The 25,673-nt window shown below is 41.1% G+C and overlaps 1 long non-coding RNA gene across 1 annotated transcript in view; it reads right to left on the bottom strand.

Moving 5' to 3' along the window:
* The window catches only part of LOC311515157, a 65,840-nt gene extending 45,172 nt beyond the window's left edge, over positions 1-20,668 (bottom strand). Inside the window, exons 1-2 of the long non-coding RNA XR_014710064.1 lie at positions 20,642-20,668; positions 17,920-18,027 (exon numbers count right to left, since the gene is read on the bottom strand). This is a non-coding gene — a long non-coding RNA (uncharacterized lncRNA). The remainder of the gene's footprint in view (positions 1-17,919; positions 18,028-20,641) is intronic.
* Between the last annotated feature and the right edge of the window lie 5,005 nt (positions 20,669-25,673).

Genomic DNA, 25,673 nt, shown 5'->3' with positions numbered 1-25,673 from the left:
AGTTGGGGGACTTCCTCCCTTTTACTTCTGGTTGATAGACGGGACACTTTCTTAACATCTTCCCTTCCCAAGGCACTGATCTCATTTCCTGCTCTGTGCCTTGTTCTCTGCATCCCTCTTCTTTCTGCTTTTCCTGTGCATAGCCCCTGCCCAGCTCCCACTCCTGGCTACCTTTCCCTGTGTAGCTCCTTTTTCTTTCCTGGCTCTCGGGCCACTATTGCTCTTCTCAAAAAGGCCTGGAGAGCTTGTATTCCCCTGCATTAAGCATTACATAACAGAGCAACAAGAGGCAACACTGATTGATGGCCCTCTGCAAATGGCTCCCTGCATATAGCTCTTTACATGCAGCCCTTAATACAGTATTATGTTTAGATTTCCATGCCATAGCTAATCTTTGGGCTGCCAGTTAAACAGACTTTTTCATTTGAAGGGTCTGTGACATTTTTCTTCTCTATTCTGTTCCAGAAGGGCTCTTCCCATCTCTTTACTGTATCAGTTTATTTTTTTCCTTGCAGTATATTGGCTTTGCAGTGTAAAGGTCTCTTTCCTATGCAGTTTCTGCCAAGATTGAGTTTCATATTTATTACTTTCCTAAAAGATTGCATACAATTCTTGAGTTGAACCCCTTCTCATAACTTACTTATTTGAATATTTTTTAATTTAATGTGTGGTTCCGAAGCTGATATTTTTTCCAGGTCCTTTATAAAGAGCATTATTTAGAATTAAGGCAAAGAAGGGAAGAGTTGAGATTTTGTTTGAATTTTTAAAATTTGTTCTGTGTACAGTACCATTTCCTGACCAATTTTCTTTCCTTTTACTAGACTATACAACTTGGCCTTACTCATAACAGTAATCCAATTGAAGTCAGTGGACTCATCTCTTCCATGAAGTCTGAGTTGTCTAAGGATTGGGAGAACAGTGACTGTGCCTATAAGAGATGAGGATAACTTAGTGCTAACATAATGATATAACTAAGAACTCTAATTACAAAAGTATCTGAGCAACAAAGAATAACCCATGTATAAAATGGAATCTCTTTCTAAGGCAATGAAATTGATATGCTAAGTAACTGGAAAGTATGTGTACAAAGTTATTATCAAAGAAAAGTGTGCAAAGTAGACCCTTATTCTGTGGCCATAATGTAACTCCAAATTACATTTGCACTGTGAGTGCTTATTTTCAGAAGAAATAATCTACAAAGAGCGTGTTCAATTCGTGATAATTTGAGTGCGCCTTTTTAATTTGGAACTCCTTAGCTTACTGTGTTTGCACAGTCTAGTTCCATGTGTGCTACAAAAACTGCTTGAGCACAGTCTAGAGAAAATTGACAGGAAAAAAAAAGGAAAAATCAAGCATTTCCACCTGATTGTAGCCTACAAATCTCAAAGCCAGAAGACTTGCAAACATCTAATTAAAGTAGAAAACATCTAATAGAAGACTTGCAAACATTTAATACATGAAAGGGAAGGCACAACACCAGAAAACAGGCAGAAGAATTAAGAGCTGTTTGCAGTAGATTTCATAAAACTGAAAACGAAACATAATTAGACACATCAGGGAGCCACCCTGCATAAGAGCACACTGTCAGCAGTGACAGTAAAGTCCCTATAAATGGTATGCTCTGTTGGAGCTGAGCTCCACATGAATGAAGAGCAGAACAGCTGCCTGCTGGGGTCAGGCATTAGAAAACAATGGACTAGCCATTTGCTGAAAATTCAATACAATGGGTCATGGCAGAAATAGGTCCAACTGAATGATCCTGATGCCATCTACAGGTTTGTTCTGTTCTATATAGGTTGTTATACCACCCTCATCACCTCAGTATCTGAGTGCCTTCCAGTAGTACATTAAGCAATGTGACTAACATTGGTCACTTATTTGTTCTCTCTTATGGGGTTAAGTGTGTGCATTGGAACATTTTTGTTTTGGATTTTTTAATACATATACACATGTTTCTATATGCTTCTGCTAGAGAAGGTAAGGTCAAAGAAATGTGTCTTGAACTTAGACTAGGAGGTGGTGAGATTTGTGATGGCCCTTAGTTCCTGGAGGAGTCCATTCCCCAGTCTAGGGCCAGGCCCCAGGAAAGCTCATCTCCTGTCCCCCATACTATGTTACCCTTTAAGTGACTTTAACTGCTAGAATTTAATTACACACTTATCCCTGAGAACAGAGTTTAAGGATGAAAAGTTAGCTTTAATATTTCATAGCAGAAAGTTTTATACCCATTCTTATTAAGACAAAAATGAAATTCTCCATTCCCTGCAAAGTTTAAATGAGCAACGGCAAAGATACCCCCAAAGAACAACTTAGTGCATGTACAATTGATAGTTAGGCTAGTAATAATCCTGAAACTCTTGTTTTTATTGTGGCACCTCTAAAGGTTGTCAGAAAGAGCCACTGAACCACAGAAAGAGCAGGTACACTGACATTTTTGTGATGTTTTCTGAGTACTTACTAGAGAAGGACCTGAACTATACATTCCAAATGTTCGGAAATCTCAAGCATGAATCCAGATGTTGAGTCGTGACTTTGGCCCCTTTTTGGCCCTTGAGTACAATTTAAACATTCCCTGCCAGATATATCTACAGTAATCCCTATTTTATTCTTTTCAGAGACTTATGCCACCCTTATCACCATACTATCTAAGTTCCTTCCAACATCATATTAAGTTCTGTGACTAAAGTCTGCCATGTGCGGTTTGTTTCATCTGTCAGTCTTTCCCCAGGGGGAGAGTTGTGTGCAGGGAAGTGTTTTTCGGTAGTCTGTTTATAATGCATACGCTGTGCTGTGTGTTTGTAGTGGAAAGGGCAAGGTTAAAGAAGTGTACCTTGCACTGTGATTAAAAGGTGGTGTGACAGAGTATCTGTATATTTTTGAGTTATTTCATAATTGTTCTTATGAATATACAGTTTTCTATATAAAAACCTTGCCAGTTGTTTTGCTCAAGCAGTTTTTGAACAGAGAATGTGTCTGTCTGTGTCTGTCTGTCTGTCTGTCTCCAAAAGTATAATGTTAGTGAATAGGTGAATGTTTAAATCTGATCAAATTATGCCCTGAACTAAGATATCTTTCTTGGATTTCATCTTGTGTGAAGTGTTTTGAAAAGCTTTATGCTCAGACGTATTAAATGCTTGTACCATGGAAAGCAGTTCTTCCAGGAATGAGCTAAGGCAATGCCAGAAAATCAGCTTTTATAGCACTGTCAAAGGCTTCCCAGCTATATGCAGCTTTACAAGCAGATACTGGCATGAGCATCAAATACGCCTGAACTTCAAGGTGTTCTTAGTATTGTCCTAGCTTTCTATCTAAGAGAAGTGGAAAATTATACAGAGAAGTAGAGCATTTAATTTTTTTCATACTGCAAATTGTTAAGGATCCTCCCATAGAATTTGTTCCCACTGATGGACTACCTGATCCTAAATTGTGCTGTGTACGTGCTGCTGTAAGATAGGTCTCTTTAGTCTGGCATTTCTGTGAGAAGAAAACTAGTTTCCTGATTGCTTTTCACAGTGAATCTAAGGATATGTCTACACTGCAATTAAAAACCTGCAGCTGGCCTGTGCCAGCTGACTGGGCTAGCAGAACTCAGGCAAAGGGGCTGCTTAATTGCGGTGTAGACATTTGAGCTCAGTCTGCAGCCCCAGCCCGAACATCTACACTGCAATTAAACAGCCCCTTAGCCCAACCCCCATGAATCTGATTCAGCACACCTGGGCCAGCCATGGGCTTTTAATTGCAATGTAGACATACCCTCAGGAGGTGTCCCACTATTCATAAGGGAAATTGTATATGCTTCCAATTTGGGGAAAATATTACATTTTTTTTATTTTAATTTTGTCCGTGGTACCCTGTTACACAGTAAATGGAACAGGAGTACTTGTGGCACCTTAGAGATTAACAAATTTATTTGAGCATAAGCTTTTGTTTTGTGGATACAGACTAACATGGCTGCTACTCTGAAACCTACAGTAAATGGGTATCTTCTTTGAAGAAACCAATACAGCAGATTCCCCACATGTGAAACACCACATTAACTTTGCAGATCTTCTTTCTGGAGGGCTTGCAGGATCAGGCAACAATAATAAGAATATGTAGGTAAATTTATCTGTCATAATACTAATCTGGCCCTCCATCAACATTGGATGTGAGCACTTCACAATATATTTGTCCTCCCAATACTATGTCAGGAAGGGAGGTACTATAATCTTCATTTTACAATGGCAAACTGAGGCACAGAGAGACAAAGTTACTTGCTAAAGGTCTCCTGGGAAGTCTGTGCCAGAGGAGGTCGTCCAAGTCCCTGATTAGTGAGTGCCCTGATCACCTGACCATGCTTCACCCACCAGGTATGGAGAAGTTGAACATTAAGCTAAACGATGGTCACATAAACCCCACCCTAAACCGGAAACCTACTGACCGCTATTCCTACCTACATGCCTCCAGCTTTCACCCTGACCACACCACACGATCCATCGTCTACAGCCAAGCACTGCGATACAACCGCATTTGTTCCAACCCCTCAGACAGAGACAAACACCTACAAGATCTCTATCAAGCATTCTTACAACTACAATACCCACATGCGGAAGTGAAGAAACAGATTGATAGAGCCAGAAGAGTTCCCAGAAGTCACTACTACAGGACAGGCCTAACAAAGAAAATAACAGAACGCCACTAGCCGTCACCTTCAGCCCCCAACTAAAACCCCTCCAATGCATATTAAGGATCTACAACCTATCCTGAAGGATGACCCAATACTCTCTCAAATCTTGGGAGACAGGCCAGTCCTTGCCTACAGACAGCCCCCCAACCTGAAGCAAATACTCACCAGCAACCACATACCACACAACAGAACCACTAACCCAGGAACCTATCCTTGCAACAAAGCCCGTTGCCAACTGTGCCCACATACCTATTCAGGGGACACCATCACAGGGCCTAATAACATCAGCCACACTATCAGAGGCTCGTTCACCTGCACATCCACCAATGTGATATATGCCATCATGCACTATAAGGTGGGTAGAAAGCTGGCTAGATTGTCGGGCTCAACGGGTAGTGATCAATGGCTCCATGTCTAGTTGGCAGCCGGTATCAAGTGGAGTGCCCCAAGGGTCGGTCCTGGGGCCGGTTTTGTTCAATATCTTCGTAAATGATCTGGAGGATGGTGTGGATTGCACTCTCAGCAAATTTGCGGATGATACTAAACTGGGAGGAGTGGTAGATATGCTGGAGGGGAGGGATAGGATACAGAAGGACCTAGACAAATTGGAGGATTGGGCCAAAAGAAATCTGATGAGGTTCAATAAGGATAAGTGCAGGGTCCTGCACTTAGGACGGAAGAACCCAATGCACAGCTACAGACTAGGGACCGAATGGCTAGGCAGCAGTTCTGCGGAAAAGGACCTAGGGGTGACAGTGGACGAGAAGCTGGATATGAGTCAGCAGTGTGCCCTTGTTGCCAAGAAGGCCAATGGCATTTTGGGATGTATAAGTAGGTGCATAGCGAGCAGATCGAGGGACGTGATCGTTCCCCTCTATTCGACATTGGTGAGGCCTCATCTGGAGTACTGTGTCCAGTTTTGGGCCCCACACTTCAAGAAGGATGTGGATAAATTGGAGAGAGTCCAGCGAAGGGCAACAAAAATGATTAGGGGACTGGAACACATGACTTATGAGGAGAGGCTGAGGGAGCTGGGATTGTTTAGCCTGCAGAAGAGAAGAATGAGGGGGGATTTGATAGCTGCTTTCAACTACCTGAAAGGGGGTTCCAAAGAGGATGGCTCTAGACTGTTCTCAATGGTAGCAGATGACAGAACGAGGAGTAATGGTCTCAAGTTGCAGTGGGGGAGGTTTAGGTTGGATATTAGGAAAAACTTTTTCACTAAGAGGGTGGTGAAACACTGGAATGCGTTACCTAGGGAGGTGGTAGAATCTCCTTCCTTAGAGGTTTTTAAGGTCAGGCTTGACAAAACCCTGGCTGGGATGATTTAACTGGGAATTGGTCCTGCTTCGAGCAGGGGGTTGGACTAGATGACCTTCTGGGGTCCCTTCCAACCCTGATATTCTATGATTCTATGTGCCAGCAATGCCCCTCTGCCATGTACATTGGTCAAACTGGACAGTCTCTACGTAAAAGAATAAATGGACACAAATCAGATGTCAAGAATTATAACATTCATAAACCAGTCGGAGAACACTTCAATCTTTCTGGTCACGCGATTACAGACATGAAAGTTGCTATATTACAACAAAAAAACTTCAAATCCAGACTCCAGCAAGAAACTGTTGAATTGGAATTCATTTGCAAATTGGATACAATTAACTTAGGCTTGAATAGCGACTGGGAGTGGCTAAGTCATTATGCAAGGTAACCTATTTCCCTTTGTTTTTTCCTACCCCCCCCCCCAGACGTTCTTGTTAAACCCTGGATTTGTGCTGGAAATGGCCCACCTTGATTATCATCCACATTGTAAGGAGAGTGGTCACTTTAGATAAGCTATTACCAGCAGGAGAGTGGGTTTGTGTGTGGGGGGGGAGGTGCGGGGGGTGAGAGAACCTGGATTTGTCCTGGAAATTGCCCAACTTGATTATCATACACATTGTAAGGAGAGTGATCGCTTTAGATAAGCTATTACCAGCAGGAGAGTGGGGTGGAAGGAGGTATTTTTTCATTCTTTGTGTGTATATAAAAAGATCTTCTACACTTTCCATAGTATGCATCCAATGAAGTGAGCTGTAGCTCACGAAAGCTTATGCTCAAATAAATTGGTTAGTCTCTAAGGTGCCACAAGTACTCCTTTTCTTTTTGCGAATACAGACTAACACGGCTGTTACTCTGAAACCTGTCATTAGCCCTTATGGCCACGATGTCACACTGGGAGCTCATATTCAGTTGATTATATCCACCATGATCCCCAAATCTTCTTCAGAGTCAGTGCATCCCAGGGCAGATTCTGTAAGTATGGCTTATATTAGTTGTTCTAATTTACATTTAGGCATATTCAAATACATATTGTGTGTTTGCGCCCAGGTTGCCACATAATCTAGATCACTCTATATCAGTGAGCTGTACGCTTCATTTTTATCATTCCCCCAATTTTTGTGTCATCTGCAAACTTTATGAGTGATAATTTTATGTTTTCTTCCACGTCACTGATAAAAATGTTAAATAGTGTAAGGTCAAGAACGAATCCCCTTTATATAAATATAAACTATATGTGTGTGTATATATAAATAGTGTGTGCATACTTAATGATTTAGCATTATAGGAATATGATATTGGTATTTTTATTATGGGTCAGATTGCGTACCTGGCTATGCAAGGTACCTGACTAGAGGGGGGAGACAAGGTGAAGGTGGGTAAAGTCACTTTTATTCTGCTTGATCCTGGAACTGTTTGGGAGTAGAGCTGTGTAATAATCAATTTTTTGGTTTACTGGCAATTCAAAAAAATTGAAAGAAAATTTCATTTACTTTTTTCTATTTTTTTCAAAGGAAATTGAAAAGTTTTTGAGACAATATGCAAAGTTTTGATTTGAACCCCAAAAATTAATGTAGACTTCGAGGCATTTTATCAAAAGGAAAGGACTAGATTCACAAATCTACTTCCTCCCTCATAAGCTTCAGCCCAGGGGATAGGGAACTCATCTAAGATATGGGAGATCCAGGGTCAATGCCTCCCTCTAATGGATGCGGAGAAGGGATATGAACTTAGGTCTCCTTCATAGGCTATGGGATATTCTGGTGCTTCTTTTTCAGTCTCTCCTTTTGAAGCTGTTCCACTCATTATAAATAGTTATTGGAGCAGGGACATGAACTTGGGCTCCCCCATCTTAGGTGAATATCCTCACTACCAAGCTATAGAATCAGCCTCATGCGCTCTCCCTGGCCCAGTGGCTATCATTGGTCATCCATAGTGGCAACTTACAGTCCATTACTGATTTTTTGTCATCTATCCAATAATTATTCCATCGCTACAAGTTGTAGAGTTGACCAAGAAGTGGATTGTCAGTGCAAATTAATTCTCTTCCAGTGACCTAAAACTTGCAATCTTTGCTCCATCCTCCCCTGTCCACTCCCAGATGAATAACAGCCCCATACACTTAAGAATTAATAACAGTCCTGCATGGCTGTTGGAAGTGGTAGTAGACAGAGAGATAAGACTTTTTAAACAAATCACTTCAGGAAGGGGCCCCTGATTACTGGGTATTTGGTAAGTATTCAGGTGTTCAGCTCATGTTTTCACCTAGGAGACAGACTGATTATTACATCAGCCATGTTAGCTATTGGCCTGTTTCTTGAGGGGGACATATGTGAATGGTAGGCAAAGAGTAGTTTAACTCTCCTTATCGGACAGACAAATAAGAAAGAAGAGTGAGGGGTGGATGGGTTTTGCAAAATGTTGGTTGGGTTTTGGATTGTGCAAAACAAAAGCCAGAAGAGGCACAGATCCAGACTTTTTTTTATCCAGTCTCCCTCTCCCCTCCATTCCAAATTGTGGGGAGGTTTGAATAAAAAGTTCTGCTTTTATCCCATCTCTAAGCACCAGTGCATCTAGACCTTTTTAAAAACTTCTGGTCACAAACTTTTGAAACTTGATGGTTACAAGTGTCGAGGACTCGAACCCCAGACTGTACGGTTCGTTGTCTGACCGGAGAGAGACAGGCAACACCAGCAAGGTCCGAACTCAAAGCTCTTTATTGAAGAGTGCACATAACAATAGAGAGCAGCCCAAAAACTCCAAAGAGAACCAGCAGCCTCTAAGTAAAACTAATAGGTTTTTATAGACAGTTCCGTCGCGTCACAGATTTATTCATAAAGCAGCCCACCCCTCCCCTATGTTAGTTAAAATCCTTTTTCTCTATTATGCATGCACTTCTACCCCCTTATTGTAGATAACTTTTAGCAAATCATAATGCTTCATTAACTTTATTGGTATGGGTGTCAACCAGGAGACGAGGAGTTAAGAACAGACATAACACAAAAACAAGGAGTGGAAAACAGCGCCTCCGTATCTCAACAAGACAGTTCCCAGAACATCCGGTACAAAAATGCAGGAATGCAGGCCCCCCCTTTTTTCTTACTCCCTGCAACTTAAACAAGTATTCTTTTATTCTATTTATCTCATTCAGGGACTTTCCCAGCAACCTTTATTAGCCTGACTTTGGTTCGGTTAGCATAACTGCTTCATATTTAATTTTTCTCACCTAACACAAGGTTGCAGCTGCATTAAATTCTTTAGGTAGAACATGTGGTTGCTCTACTTCCACCACAGAGGTAACTATATTTCAGTCATGGTAGATCGATCCTGGTATTCACAATCTATAATTATTAATGACAGGTTTCAGAGTAACAGCTGTGTTAGTCTGTATTCGCAAAAAGAAAAGGAGTACTTGTGGCACCTTAGAGACTAACCAATTTATTTGAGCATAAGCTTTCGTGAGCTACAGCTCACTTCATCCGATGCACTGGATGAAGTGAGCTGTAGCTCACAAAAGCTTATGCTCAAATAAATTGGTTAGTCTCTAAGGTGCCACAAGTACTCCTTTTCTTTTTATAATTATTAATGTCATGCAATTGAAATCTATACAAATGGAAACCCTTTACTAAGTCTACCTGACTAACATTCCATTCTGACATTCCTTCCATCTGTGTTGCCCACGGTCCTTTTCAACTCACCCATTCTCACAAGCTGACAAAGAAAATGCACTTTTCTAAAGAACTCAAGAGCATTTCAGAGTTTTGGTGAATAAGTCCATTAGGCAGAAGTAATCACCTCTTTTCAGATAATTATAGGAGAGATTTGCAAAATGTACAAATTTCAACACTGTGTATAATAACTATTATGCAAGAGTGAGAACATAAAATAGCTAATACACATACCCAGTAGGTAGTTTTCTTATATGGCTATATTGGTTCTTTCTAAATACTTTTCATAGCACTGAATGGGCATAAGCAGCTAAATGTTTGTGAAAATGATCTCTTTGGTCCTAATTCACCCAAGCATTTTGGTAAGTTTATCCCTATTCAGCAAAGCATTTATACATGTTCTTAAACCTTATTGACTTCAGTGGGTTTAAGTGTAGGCTTAAAGTTAAGCATGTACTTATGTTCTTTGTTCATAAGGAAGTACTGCTGAATCAGGGCCCTTGACGTTAAGGACCAAATTCTGCCCAGATAATCATCCCATCTAACCCCACTGAAGCCAATACGTTTACCAGGTTTAGCCTTAAACTGCTGTTCAATCACAAACGTGTGCAAAACTCCCACAATCAAAGTACAAATTTTTGCTGTTCTCTGCATCAAAACAAAACACAACACTGTTAAGCTAATGTTGGTCAATTTTATTAAAACAAAATTGCATGTGTTGCCCATGTGATTTAAAATGGATGATAAAACTTGGAACAAACAGAGTCTAAAATGGAAATGCTGAGAGACCCTTAACTGTAGCTTTGCTATGTGATGCTTGCCAATAAAAGAAAAGTTGCAGGATATTAAAGCCTACAAAAATTATGCCCTTGAGGAAGCCTGTACAGTTTGTCTCAAATTGGGAACCAACCAATATGCTGATTTAACAGGGCCAACACTGCATTTTCTCGTCTGGTGTTGGTTCAGGTTTAAAAAGAGAGCCTCATATTGCACTTGCCTTTTCTGCTATACTTACCTATTCCTCACTGTACTGGTATGAAATTGGAAGCAGTGCACTGACAAATACTGCATTTAGAAGGGCTGATTTAACACAGTAGCAGAGCAGCAGGCTGGTTGTGGCAGTGGCAACAGCACTAAGAGGATTTCAGAGCATTGTAACACTTTCTAAATATTTCTCTTATCTTTCCAATTTTTAATTTACCCACTCATTCATTGCAATCTCTTTCTATTCAGAAATAACTTCCAGTTGGGGAAACACAACTAAGTAGTACACTGAAGCCAGTCCCCTCTATACTTATTTTGGCTGCTTAATTTTTGGCAGATATATGCTAATGACTTTATTCAAGGCATTACAATACTCAACTTTTCCCATCCTGAGTGGAGTTGGGTGGCATGATGTGGTGTGTAGTACATAATCTGTCTTTCTATCTAGTCTGTCCCTCTAATGAATGTCTGTGCCAAACAAGAAGATGGAAACTTGAAAGAGGAAAACTAATCTGCAGAAAGCAGCCCAAATTCAATTAGAAATGCTTGAAAAGATAGCAATTAGCATTGACCTGAAGAATAAATTCCAAGCTCTGACAGACTGAGGGCCTGAATGCCAGATGCAAAGTGATGTGTGCAAAGGTTGATTCCTCAGAGGAAGTAGCAGCCAAGATGTTGGTGAAGTAACCAAGATATCTACTGAAATGTGAGAGAGATGGTTAAATGTACTGAACTGTGCAAGGCCTTGAGGGAAAAGACTGAAGGGGACATCAGTAAATACAACTTCAGTTGAATACAGGAGAGTCTGGAGGGAAACAGATGCTACGGTAAGATTAAAAAAGAAAACAAAAAGTGAAGGGGTAACAGCAGGTGTGTGCCTCAAGGACAGGATTGCATATCCCTTTCTGTGATAGCAGGAACAGGAAATGGACAGCAAGATAAAGATGTCTGCTTATAGAAGAAATAGAGTAGGGTGTGTTGAATACAAGAAAAAGTGTGCTGAGGTAAGAAGATATTGTGAATGTCATTGGGAAAAACAGGGGACTACAGAACTGGCAATAAAGGCGGCCACTTTACATGCATGCACAACTGTTCATCAGCATTCTTCTATAAAATATAATTGCAGAAGACTGTATGAATCATACAGACTTACTTATAGTCTCTCATTCAGTGTATTGTTTTATACCAGAGGCCTATGAGTAACCTATATAATATGCTTAAATGTCTGAGAAATTGATCAGCTATACAGTAAACTTTTACTCCAACAAAAGAGAAGAGAGGCTATAAATTGGGATGTTCTATGGTAGAACTCTATCAAATGATTAATGTATTCCTGGTAAAGATGAATAAAAATAACCTGCCAACGTGAATGGCATTCATTGATTATAAGGAAGATGCTGACCTAGCAGGAAAGCAAAATTAAAATGCAGTCCTGAGAATGTAGTAGAAGAGACCCAGGCATAAGAAAGCATTATATACAGTTTTGGAGAAACATCTAAAGGGTTGGGCTGTGGCTGGCTAAGTGGGATGTGCAAAAAGGACAGGATGATGACTTTTTTCCCTCTCTCCCCACCCAGCAACCCCCTTTCCACATCTGCACAACCTCGGTTCTTGTGCACAAAGACTGTAAATGTCTTAAATGGATGAAGTGGGATGACTTGGAGCTGGGATGGGAGTGTTGTGGGGGGGGTGTGGGGAGGTGGCGCATATGGCATGCTTTGGAAGCTTTCACTCTGATGCATCTTTGTTCAGTGCTTCTGAAGGTATTCTGATCAAGTCAGCCATAGTGCATCCAGAGTCTGCTGCTGGGTTGGACCATCTCCACATACACCATAATCAAGGCTCGGGTTGTTAGAGCTAGAATAGAACTTGTCACAGTTTCCAAGGTAACTGCAACTCTGATTCCTTCATGGCCTCCTTAAGAACATCCCTCTTAAGCCTTGAACCCCTACCTGTCACCTTGCTTGGGGCACGAGGGAATCCTGTGATCCACTCCCTCCAGACTGGGCCTGGGGCTGCAATTCACTGTGATTGTCTCAGCAGGTCTGATTTTAGTTCTGCATCTGCAGTCCTGTTCTCTCATGGGAAGCGGTGGCCAGCACATCCGTTAGCCCGCGCCGCTTCCCGCAGCTCTCATTGGCCTGGAGCGCCGAATCGTGGCCAGTGGGAGTTGCAATCGGCCGAACCTGCGGACATGGCAGGTAAACAAACTGGCTCGGCCTGCCAGGGGGCTTACCCTGGCAGGCCACGTGCCAAAGGTTGCCAATCCCTGGGTTAACCAGTCACCAGCCAGTCTTCATAAAGGAAAGTATTACAGAGAAAACATATCTTAAACAATAAACAGCTTATAACATAGACCTAGTTTACCAGATTTCACCCATCTTCCATATTGAGTCTCTGGCAGGGTTCAACGTGCTTCATGTCCTTTTCAGAACCTGTCTGTCTTCTTAACAGTCTCATGTGCATTCGTGGATTAAGGCTGAGTGACTCTCTCGCCAGGTCAAGTCAATTATTTTATTCAGTTTGCAGGTCTTTGACAGGCCTCTTAAACCAGCTCAAACCAGTACATGCTATTTTCACCATGGAGTGAAGTTTCCACAGATTTGTTATCTGAATTAGGGATTTGGATTAATTCCCTCCCATCTCCCAGTGATTTCAGTTCCTGCAGGAAACCCTTTCACACCCACATTTAGCCACATTAGCCACTCACTAACCAGCCCTTGCAGATAAATATAACATTTATAATCTTGGAATATTTCATGTGTCCATAGCTTCTGTCACATCTCAGTAAAATAATCTTTGAATACTCCATGCTTCCAAAGCATCTCATTGGTCACAGAATTCACAAACTGTGGACTTCCATTGTGTTGCAAGAGAGGGGAAACAAAATTATCTTTAGCTTTTTTTTTTTTTTTTTTTTGGCCAAGAATGGACCAAATTCAAACTTGGTTTAAGAGAAACTGGCCAATTACAAAAGTAAATGTCTATTTCTTACTAGGGACACAATCCCCCTGAAGTTAGTGAGAGTTGTACTCATTTATTCTATGGCTCAATTTGGCCCAATGTCTTCCAGTATTTAAACTGAGGATGAATAGCAATCAAAGATGTCTTGGGTTCCAAATATCGTTATTTTCCTCAGTGATAAAATTCATGATTTCTAAAAAAATATTTAGAAAAGCAACCCTTTAGGATAGGGACTGTCTCTTCCTGTGGATTTGTATAGTACTTAACAAAATAGAACTTTCGGATCCTACTGAATTGCCAACAATAAATACTAACAATCAAAGTTGAATGCAAAAAACAACTACCCTGAGGCTCAATCAAAAATCATTTCAATCAGACAGAAGAAAGGAAGATTAGAATAGAAAGGGAATGCTTTGGAACAAAAATCAAAATTAGTACAATTTAGAAGTTGCAAGTTCAAACTGAACAGAAAACACATAGAAGATCATCTGCATTTGCTTCTATAGTTCAGACTATTATGAAAGAGAACACAATAGAACAAAGATTATTTATAGGGAAAATGCAATAGAAAGTGGTCAGATAAATTGTATTGCTGGGCTCCTTGTATCAGTCAGGAATTGGATCTAAGAAATGGGGAAAATATTACCATTGTCACTAAATATAACTAAGGTTGAGGTGGCCATGCTATTCAAAATCCCTATTTTCATGTTGCTAATGGTTTCCTTGGAAATTGACCTTTTAAGCTCATATTAGTCCTTGTTTTCTACTTTGTACTGTAGTAGATTTTCATTAGACACAAGAAAAACAAACCAAAACCCTAGTACAGCAGGCATCAATACATAGTGTTCAGAGATGTATTGAGATGCTATGTCCTGACAGTTTTTTACATTCTACATTCTAAATGAATTTTTGTAAAAGCTTGAAATTATCTGTATGGAGGAAAACTTCTTTTTGTGTAGGCCTTTTTATATTTTATTTATTCTTGGCTAACTCCAAAATTCCTTGGGTATCAATGTTATATTTGACATGTAGTTAAGTTCTCAGTAAGAAATGGTGTTTTGCTCAGTTTAAAAAAATTGGTTAGAGGTTGGAAATGGTTTAAAATGGCATAGTGTTCATGCTCAGGTTGGAAATCAGTATGCATACAGGTACGTGTAATTTAGTGTGTGAGCAAGTGTATTTTTATCACTACTATCATTAGGTTAGGTACATTCAATACACTGGAGACTGGCAGAAAGAGAAGAAGGCAGGAAATGAGGAGACTGACTCCACAGTCATGGAAATCCCGAGGGTAATAGCACCTCAGTGATGGCCATATAGTGTCTATCCAACCACCAAATCTCAGCCCAGTTCTAAGAGGACAAAATCTGTGACTCCACCCCACCAGGCTCATTATGATGATAGCCAGGAGGTCCTGTGGATGTGTGAAATTTCACAGACTCCACAAAGTAGAGTTTATGGTCCTCCTTAGCTTAGCTACAGTTGAATTAATGGTAACACATACACTGCCCCCCTCCTGAGTAATGATCTGGAATGGTGACCAGAGGACAAGTGTGAAAAATCAGGACAGGGGGTGGCGGGGTAATAGGTGCCTGTATATAAAAAAAGCCCCCCAGATCGGGACTGTCCGTATAAAATTGGGACATCTGGTCACCCTATGATCTGACTCCTGGACACACATTGCATATATGTGGTGTTGACATGTGGGGCAGGGACTATATTTTTGTTCTGTGTTTGTACAGTGCCTCACACAATGAGATCCTACTGTCTGAGTAAGGCTCCTAGGAGCTATCTCAATACAAATATTAATAAGAAATTGAAGAGCCATAGAATCATAGAAGATTAGGGTTGGAAGAGACCTCAGGAGGTCATCTTGTCCAATCCCCTGTGCAAAGCAGGACCAACCCCAAATAATCATCCCAACCAGGGCTTTCTCAAGCCAGGCCTTAAAAACCTCTAAGGATGGAGATTCCACCACCTCCCAGGTAACCCATTCCAGTGCTTCACCATCATCCTAGTGAAACAGTTTTTCCTAATATGCAATCTAGACATCCCCCACTACAACTTGAGACCATTGCTGCTTCTTCTGTCATCTGTCATCACTGATAACAGCCAAACTCCATCCTCTTTAGAACCCCCCTTCAGGTAGTTGAAGGCTGCTATCAAATTCCTCCTCACTCTTCTCTTCTGCAAACTAAGTAAGCCCAGTTCCCTCAGCCTCTCCTCATAAGTCATGTGCCCCAGCCCCCTAATAATTTTCGTTGCCCTGTGCTGGACTCTCTCCAATTTTTCCCACATTCTTTCTGTAGCGGGGGTCCCCAAAACTGGGTGCAATATTACAGATGTGGTAATATACCAGTGCTGGCAACAAGGGCACACTGTTGACTCATATCCAGCTTCTCGTCCACTGTAATCCCCAGGTCCTTTTCTGCAGAACTGCCACTTAGCCAGTTGGTCCCCAGCCTGTAGCAGTGCATGGGATTCTTCCATTCTAAGTGCAGGACTCTGCACTTGTCCTTGTTGAACCTCATCAGACTTCTTTTGGCCCAATCCTCCAATTTGTCTAGGTCACTCTAGACCTTATCCCTACTCTCCAGCATATCTACCTCTCACCCAGCTTAGTGTCATCTGCAAACTTGCTGAGGATGCAATCCATCCCATTATCCAGATCATTCATGAAGATACTGAACAAAATCAGCCACAGGACTGACCTCTGGGGCATGCCGCTTGATACTGGCTGCCAAGTAGATATCGAGCTGTTGATCACTAGCCGTTGAGCCCACTGATCTAGCCAGCTTTCTAGCCACCTTATAGGCCATTCATCCAATCCATACTTTTAAACTTGCTGGTAAGAATACCATGGGAGACCGTATCAAAAGCTTTGCTAAAGTCAAGGTATATCACGTCCACCACTTTCCCCATATCCACAGAGCCAGTTATCTCATCATAGAAGGCAACCAGGTTAGTCAGGCATGAATTGCCCTTGGTGAATCCATGTTGACTGTTCCTGTACACCTTCCTCTCCTCCAAGTGCTTCAAAATGAATTCCTTGAGGTCCGGCTCTATGATTTTTCCAGGGACTGAGGAGAGGCTGACCGGTCTGTAATTCCCAGATTCTCCTTCTTCCCTTTTTTAAAGATGGGCACTATTTTTGCCTTTTTCCAATCGTCTGGGACCTCCCCTCATTGTCATGAGTTTTCAAAGATAATGGCCAATGGCTCAGTAATAAACTGTGGATATTATGCAACTATGATTGACTCAACTGCTCTCTGTGCATAATCTGTTTTCACTGGAATTGCCAATATTCTAATTCCTTGAGCAGTTTCAAACCGCATTTTTTAAAAACCCACGAACCATAACCAATGCTGCTTCTTTTTTCCCATGTGCTGGTGTCATTTCAGGGTCCAAGACTTAGATTGTATGCCCCTACGGGTAAGTGCTTTGTTTCCTTTGTCTTCTCTGAAGTGCCTAGCAGAATTCTGGGAGCTATCAGAAATAAGGAATAATTACAGATCGGGGAATCTGGAGGGGTTATTTGTACAGCAGTGGACATGTTGGCGAGGAGACAAACTGAATTATGATGAACTTATGTAACATAAATCCTGTTAATTTCTTAATTCAATACGATAATCCTCTCCTATTAAACAAACAAATAAAACCTAGGTTAATTTTTGGCTGGCAGGTAACCAGTCCTAAATCAGATGTTGGATCTGATGCAGCAGAGTGCTTACCAGCCTTGGGTCATGTCCTTAATGCTAAGTGAAAGGGAAACCTGTTTCTCATTCAATGATTGCTCAGCTATAATAAACTGCTAACATTTTTAATTTGATACTTTATATACTCATTAAACTCTGGTATCATATAACAGGGCAGAAGGTTTAATTTTTTTCACAAGAGCAATTTTCTCCTGAAGCCTGAACATTTCACTGCTGTACTGTAATTTCCAGGGATACATAGACTTGGTGAAATGAATTACACGGCTTCTGAAAATAGCCAAAATCAAACACAAACTTTTTAAAAAAATGTAGTGCATACACAGTTGTGTGGCTGCAAATCATGTAGAGGAAGAAAAATTATAAACAGACACCTTTATAAATAAATAGGCCATTGAAGTCTTCATCTCCACACGAGGGGGGGGGAAGCTTTTGAAATAACTTTCTTAAGTCTTGATTTAGTACAATGCTTATTTTCTCAGATATAAAGCAAAAAAGCCAACAATCTTGAATTTATTCACCTAGTCAGGTAAGGCAGAGAAAATAATGATCAAAGTGCCTAACATAAGCAAAATGAACAACTGATAGAAAATAAAATAGGTACCTTAAAAAGGCCTCAAGGCTTATCCCTTCAGTCTTTCTTCAGTCTGTATTTTCACCTTAGTCAGTGGGGCTTTAGTCTGAGTAAGGACTGCAGGATCAGGCACCACGGCTGGTAAATCATACAGTAACAAGGGAAAATAATAAAGGATTAATGTTAATAATTAGAAATAACTTTAAAAATAATTAAACAGAGCACTAAACCACAAGAGATTATGCTTTATTGGACCATTAATCCACGCCTCGGGTGCACTGTTAGGCATAATGCTATAAGCCAAATGCCTTCAGCCACCTGAGACACGTGTTTATGGACCTAAATGTAACCTCTTGTGTCTTCTAATGTGGCCATTGCATTTGAAACTAATTTTAACTAAAAAAACCCCCACACCCTGTGATAGATATTTTAGGTACTTAGACGTCTCCTTCCATGATGGAAAGTAGTTCACAATACAATTACAATGGGGTTAGCACCATACAGTGCATGCTGCAGAGGGCATCTCACTGCATCTGTATTGTCAAACCCCCATTATCTCTGCTCAAGCGGCATTCTAATGAGTCCCAAGGTGACAGACCATGGTGGTCACTCGCTGTCCACTGACTTGTGGAATTCACTTGCTTGCTGAATAATCAGCAGCTGGTGCTTCTTCCTTGGATACTCTTACATAGTATGAGGATGGAAAAACCCAAGAGAGGTAGATGCTGCCTCATAGCTTATCCACTCTGACATTCTCTGGGAATGTGTGTTTATGTAGAATGGGATAGCATAAGAGTTGTGAGTCAGCACAGGCTGAAAAGGAGTTTTCTGGACCCATTTTTCTCATTAGAACTCCAGAGAAGACAAAAAGGGAAGAAAAGAGGCATGGAAGTAAAAAAAAAAAAAAAAAAAAAAAAGAGCGGCAGGGGAGATGAATGAAAAGGAAATGTAGGCCATGGGAAGGAAAGTGATAGGGATAGAAGGCCAAAAACAGAAAACAAGGGAGAGAGATTGGAATGTGGAAGAATAAAGGGCTGGAGGGATGTTTGAAGACAAAACACTACAGCAGAGGGGGGGGAGAAAAGTCACAAGGAAGCAATGGAAAACGAGACAATGAAACGTGGAGGAGTCAGAAGAGAGAGTGAGGGGGATGAGGAGAGCAAGGGGAATGAGGAAATGAAGAAGAAGAGCAAATTCTCATGTAGCTGAAATTTTATTGTTGCCAAATGTGGCTTATTTCAGTTTAAATTCTGTCAGTCCAGGACTCCTGGCCAGCATTCATGTTGGGCACACCTGGCTGTTTGATGTCTTTTTGCAGGTGATTCTGTTGGGCTGCAGTAGCTAGTTCGGGGCTGTGGTGAGAGAGGGTTACATAGGAACGTGGAAACAGGAATTGCCATACTGGATCAGATCCATGGTCTCATCTAGTTCAGTGTCCAGGTGCCACAGAAGAAGCTGCAAGAACCTCACAGTAGGTAGATGTAGGATAATTTGCCCCCATCAAGTTCTCTAAAAGTTAGAAATTGTCTTAATCCCTCAATTTTTGCTTGCATTAATTGCTATAACTCCGGATATTCATGTTATCCACATAAAAGTCTAAATCCCTCTTTGAATCTTACTAAGTTCTTGGCCCCAGTGGCATCCAGCGACAATGACTTTCACAGTGTGATTATGCATTGTGTGAAAATGTATAATGAGATAATAATAATAGTACAAGATCATCACCCTTTGAGTGAATCAAGTGGCACACTACTTCTGTAAACACTCAGCTATTCCTTGCAATGCATTCTCAATATGCGCAGCAGCCATGCATCCTGCTCCCAAAGTGACAAGAGAGAAGAACCAGGGAAGGCAGAGCAGCTGCAAGTGCATGTCTTTATAGATCTACATTGGGAGTTGGAGAGGGTGACAGAAGGGAGTCAGGAATGCAGTCAGTGGGAAAACACAGGAAATCATTTGGAGAGGGAAGGGAAGGGAAGGGAAGAATATTGGTGGGGTTAAGCTCAAACAAGTATGCTGGGGAGAGATTGAATTTCTCTTGAAACAACAGAAGGAGAGATTAGCAATGGGGCAGCGTGGTGAAGGCCTACTGGGAGAGAAAGATGAGGTAATTAAGACTAATAATTTATTGAGTTCCTCAGTACAAGAAATTGAGGTTCACAAGTGCTCTAAAGGCGAAAAGAGAGCAGGGCCAAAAGAGTATTTTTGTGATGAAAAATATGTTTTTAAAAATTGATTTAAACTAGCTTTAATATAGCAGTATATTTGCCAGTGTGGGAATGTTTATGGATATTGGTGTTACAAAATGAATATGGCTCTTGCAAAGTATGAAGACTTTCCTAGTGATCTCTGGTCGACATAGACCTATTGTGCATGCATGGCATAGTACAAGGATTACACTGTGTAGTGTTATTTAAATATGCAAAGTCCCATTGACATAATAGGCAGGAGAGAGTATAGTTTAATGTGTCCATAATCCACATATTAAAGCCCCCTAAGTATGATTTGACATGACAGGCCATAATGCTTCTAAGCTTTAACAATCTATTGTGTCTATGACATACACTCCACAAATTACAGTACAGGAGTGCCTCTTGGAATTTCATTTAAAATCTGCTGGTTTTCTTCCTTTCTTTTGGTACCAAACTACTGATAGAAATATAGATAAATAACACACAGAAATTAAGTGAAAGTTCAGTAAATTTTCTTAACTTCAACACAAACAAGAAGGGCATTCAGAGTTATTTCTTACCGTGCCTTCACTTCACCGTCTTGCGACTGCAAAATGAAGTAATGCAACTTGGCAGGGCTGCAGGATGTGGCTGTCCCACATGTGACAGAGAAGGGGGAAACATTACTGCTCAGACTCTCTCTCTTAAGTACCTATATGGCCCTCATTACCACTGAATCTGAGTATCTCTAATGTATTTATGCTTATGCTCTAGGGCAGTGGTTCTCAAACTAGGGCCGCCACTTGTTCAGGGAAAGCCCCCGGTGGGCCGGGCCGGTTTATTTACCTGCTGCATCCACAGGTTCGGCCGATCGCAGCTCCCACTGGCCGCAGTTTGCCGCTCTAGGCCAATGGGGGCTGTGGGAAGTGGCGCAGGCTGAGGGATGTGCTGGCCGCACCTTCCTGCAGCCCCCATTGGCCTGGAGTGGCGAACCACGGCCAGTGGGAGCTGCGATTGGCCGAACTTGCGAACGTGGCAGGTAAACAAACCGGCGGCCCTAGTTTGAGAACTACTGCTCTAAGGTGATCAGATGTCTCAATTTTATAGGGACCATCCCAATTTTGGACCTTTTTCTTATATAGGCACCTATTATGCCCCACCCCCATCCCAGTTTTTCTCACTTGCTATCTGGTCACCCTACAATGCTTTAATATAATTATCCCCATTTTTCAGATGGAGAACTGACGCATAGAGAGGCTAAGTGACTTGTCCAAAATCACATAAGAGACACTCTGGCAGAGCAGGAATTTGAACCTTCATCTCCCATATTTTGTGTTATCTTTCCTTTCCTGTCAGCTCCCAGCTCAACTGGAATGTGACCCCTAGCATGCCATAGTAGGTTCCTTGGCTTCCCAGCAGACATTCACTAGCTACTATAGGGCTTCTGTTCCCTAACCTGCAGATGCTAGAGAATCCTGGGGTGTTTATTAGCTAATCTTCTCAGGATTATAGACATCTGTGTTGCTAATTTAATAGACCCGTGAACTGGAAACAAGATTTTTCCTTTTTGTTGCTGGGTATGGTGATTTTGCACAGTCACCTTCTAAGGCCCTATCTTGCATGGATTTTAAGAGGGGAGGTGGCAGCTTGTGGTAGGCAGCCCTCCTAGAGCTCCTGCTGGGGAGCAGCAACCCAGTGTTTGTGAAGAGCTTTGGAAAAGAGGTATCTGGCACCATAATTGGGGTGTGCATTAACCAGCTAACATACCTGTCCCAGTTAATAAGGTCATTTCCTGGGGCCTAGAGATGAGATTCTTGTGGGGATGGTGGGGAGGAAGAAACCAAGATCTCTAAACAAATCTACAGGATTTGCCTTACAGGCCACCCTTTGGCTGCATTTAAACAAACTGTGCAGGGAGTTTCTAGTAGAAAAAAGAAGCCATTCTGAAATGTAAACTTTTTAACTTCCTTTTTTTCACCTTTGTAAAGAATCTCTGGGGGAGTTTGCAAATTTTAAGGTCTTATAATCTTATGAGAACATAGATTTAGTCAGTCCTTCGGGGTTGGGGCGGGCTTCTATAAAGCAAGGATAGAGAATGCTCAGGAGAACAACATTATTTTAATAAGCTTGAGCGGATCATGAATTTGCATCTCACAGTCCTCCTCTGTTCACAGTGTCATCCTATCTCTAGATCAGTCTAATGCTCTTCATTTAATATGCTTTGTATTTTCCATAAAGAATGAGAGTGTCTGCCTAAATGATTAGATCATCATAAAGAAAAAAACTGGTTAGTGTTCTTTGTATCCAGCATATCATCTGCAGAAATATAATAATATTCATTATGCAGCATTCCTTTCTCTGGGCCAATTGGGTTCCATAAATAGGAAGTGTTCAAATTGCCAATATTTGTTTGCATAGATTGCCTGTTTGCCTGCTGCTTACCCACAGGGACCTGTCCCGGCCCACTTCAAACCTTTCAGTGACCACTTAGATCAGTCTCTTTTATTCATTGTACTCATGAACTGTCTGAGGTTTTTTTTTTTTTTTTTATGGTAGCTTTTAAACATTTATCTCCCTGTCTGTTTACTGCGGTCCAAGCAACATGTTTCCTGAGTCTTGTCTACAGAAAAATGCACACTAGGGACTCTTCCTTTCAACAGCTTCTAATTAGTCTGCTGAGGTTGAGGCCTGAGCAAAGCAATTTTAAGGGTAACTTCCTTGAGCTGGCTCCAGTGCTTCCTGCTTAGGAGAGCTCACTGCCTAAGAAGCTTATCAGCTAACTTCCTGCTGTTGAGACACTTGCCAATCAGCTGATGCTGCTCCTTCAATGTATCAGAGACCTGGACCAGTATTTTGACAATAATAGGATTAAAAAAAAAAAGACTGACCTTGTACAAAGCAGCATTGTGGTTTGCATGCAGAACACAGCTACCGTTGCAAATGTACAATTCCATTTCTAGGGCAAACCTAGCATGACTGGATATAAATGTGTCTGCTTCTCCCTGAAATGCATGCAAAGCTGGCATTTCTACAGCTTGTCACTTCTGGCTCTATGTTGTTTGCCTCTGCATTTTAAAAGGGAGTTGTCAGTGAACAACTTTCTTTATTAAGAAGAAAAAGTTCTCTCCTGTCTTCCCCACCCAGAAAATTACTCATCAGTCTGATGGCAAACCATTTCACTGGCATGCGATCTTCATGCTTCTATTACAGACAATGTTGGTTCAGACAGTGCAGCCAGGCCTGCAGCCTTGGGTGCAGGAGTGCACTTCATCAGGGACAAGTTAAAATGTTAGTATGATGTTTACAGTTCATGCTCCACTATATGGCATGTGGTATGCAAGCTGCTGCTCATTGCCTGGCAGCTCTGTGGTGGTAACTTTTGTTGTTTAGGAAATCACAAAGACTCCCTTTACCATAGCACTGGCTCAGATATATTTGTAAACTTTCCCCCCACTTCTGTTTAAGGAGAAACATTCATCCATTGTTTCCATAACTTCCTCCCTGAACCAACCATACCAGCAAACCCCAGGGCACAGTCCTGATTGTTCTTTGTGGGCTTGACAACTCCTTCCCCTGGCAATCACAGAGGTTTGGGGCAGGTGTGTCTTGGAGGGAAATCTTGAACCTTACAGTGGGTAACTAGGGATCCACTGGGAGCCTCAGAAAGTTCCTGAATTGCCCCTCGTGGCAATCATTGAATGTAGAATTTTAGGATACTATTTTGTCTCATTTGTGCTGCTAGTTAAAACATTTAAACAGTTTTCAGATGTGCCTTCTCATTCACTATAGTGTAGTCTCTCTAGTATCAATGAACACTACACATGTAAAATGGAGGAGGACCGTTCCCTACAATCATTAATTGCCATTGCACAGCTATTCTAAAAGAAAACTCCTTTGTTCCCAAGTAATATGTATATTTTTCCTGACAAACCCTGCATCCATTGTGAGAAGACTGAGGGCCTGATTTTGACACGTGTCCTTTAATTTTGTAGGCATAACTGTTTGCAGGTTTAAAACTACACCTAAAAACTAAAGGACGAGCTGAGGGTTCATTGAAAATGGGGCCCCCATCACTTAACGAGGTATTACAGTTCTCATATCTCCTTATGAGCTGGGATCACTAAAAGAAGGTAACATTTAAATTTGATTTTATTGCAGTAGCCCTTCTTCCAATAAAGAGCTAAACAAAGAAATTCTGTTCAGAACAAAATCAATTTCCATGGCATCAGGCAAATTCTTTGTGAGACTTACTTCACACCTCACTCTTAGGCCTTGTCTAAACAAGTTTTATCATGAATACCTGTATAACTATAATGATGCAGTTGTAACAGCATAACTGGATATGTGGACACTTATTCCAGTTTTAGAATGGCTTTTTTTTTGGTTTAGCATAATCCCCTTCCCAAGTGATATAAAATGAATGAAAAAAAGGTGTTTTTATACCAGAATAAGAATGTCTACATTGTGTGTGTGTTTGTGTGTTACACCCTATAACTTTCTTGTAGAGACAAGGCTTTACAGATCCTAAACCTGATTCACCAGCCAAAAGTGATCATCTTTGAAATCAGTTCTCTTGATTAGCCCTTTCTCTCAAAAACTTGTTTGTTAGAGAGTAAAATGTCTCCACAGTTGGTATGAATGTAGATGCTGTACAAAGATGATATCTTACCTGTCAAGACAAAACTGACTCTTGAATATGGTTAAGGAGTTCATTAATACACACACACACACACACGCGCGCGCACACTACCCTTTGTGGGAAGTGCCATCCTCAAATTCTTACCCTTAGATGAAAGTCCCATTGACATTAATACGGATGAAACCAATTAGTTTATCTAGAAACGACTTTAAATACCCACAGAATTTAATCGAGAATTATCTCTTTTCTATAGTGCTTCCCCCCCAACCATTCTATATAACTAGATAGTAGGGAAATACATCTCTGTAAATTCAACCAGATGATGTAAACAATCTGGAGAGGTTAGCAGAGAGGTGATCATACCCTATTAATTTCTACTTTACTTTTTTTCTATATGGGTATAACTGCCTGAAATCTGTTAAGAAGCATTTAAAATCTTTAGATCCTCACAACTGACTTCCGCCTAGAACACTGGTCTCTTTCTGTCAACAAGATGACTGCAATTAGGAGGTGGATGATTTCTTTTCTGTCAGATACTGCTGTGATAAGTGTGTTATAAAGACCCAGACAGACAAATAAATAGATTTTACCTTTGACTATGTGTCTCACAATGTGACACAGAATAGAGAGTTTTTTATTTTTCCTCATCCCATGTGTAAGGACACGATACATCTCACTTTTGACCATACTACCTTATGCTCAGTTGGCTGGTTGCCCATTTCTTGGGGCAATTTCACAACATGTATCTTGGGCTCTATTTGATTCACTCCTCTGAGGTTGATTTCGTCCCTTGGTGCCAATACCTGTAATCTAATTGCCTATACACAGACTGCTTGCAGGCAGGATTCTTCTACTACATACATTTTGACACAACCTAGGTGGTCATCCTGTCTTGCCAACGCACTTGCTGCATTACAGCCTGTTTTCTTGTCTGCTACCAGTGTCCTTCATGATGCTTTTCTTCTCCACTGTTC

This window comes from Lepidochelys olivacea (genome assembly GCF_965140295.1).
Source record: "Lepidochelys olivacea isolate rLepOli2 genome assembly, chromosome: 1".
Lineage (NCBI taxonomy): Eukaryota > Metazoa > Chordata > Testudines > Cheloniidae > Lepidochelys > Lepidochelys olivacea.
The sequence above is the reverse complement of the archived record's forward strand: the minus strand, read 5'-3'. Positions and strand labels throughout refer to the sequence as shown.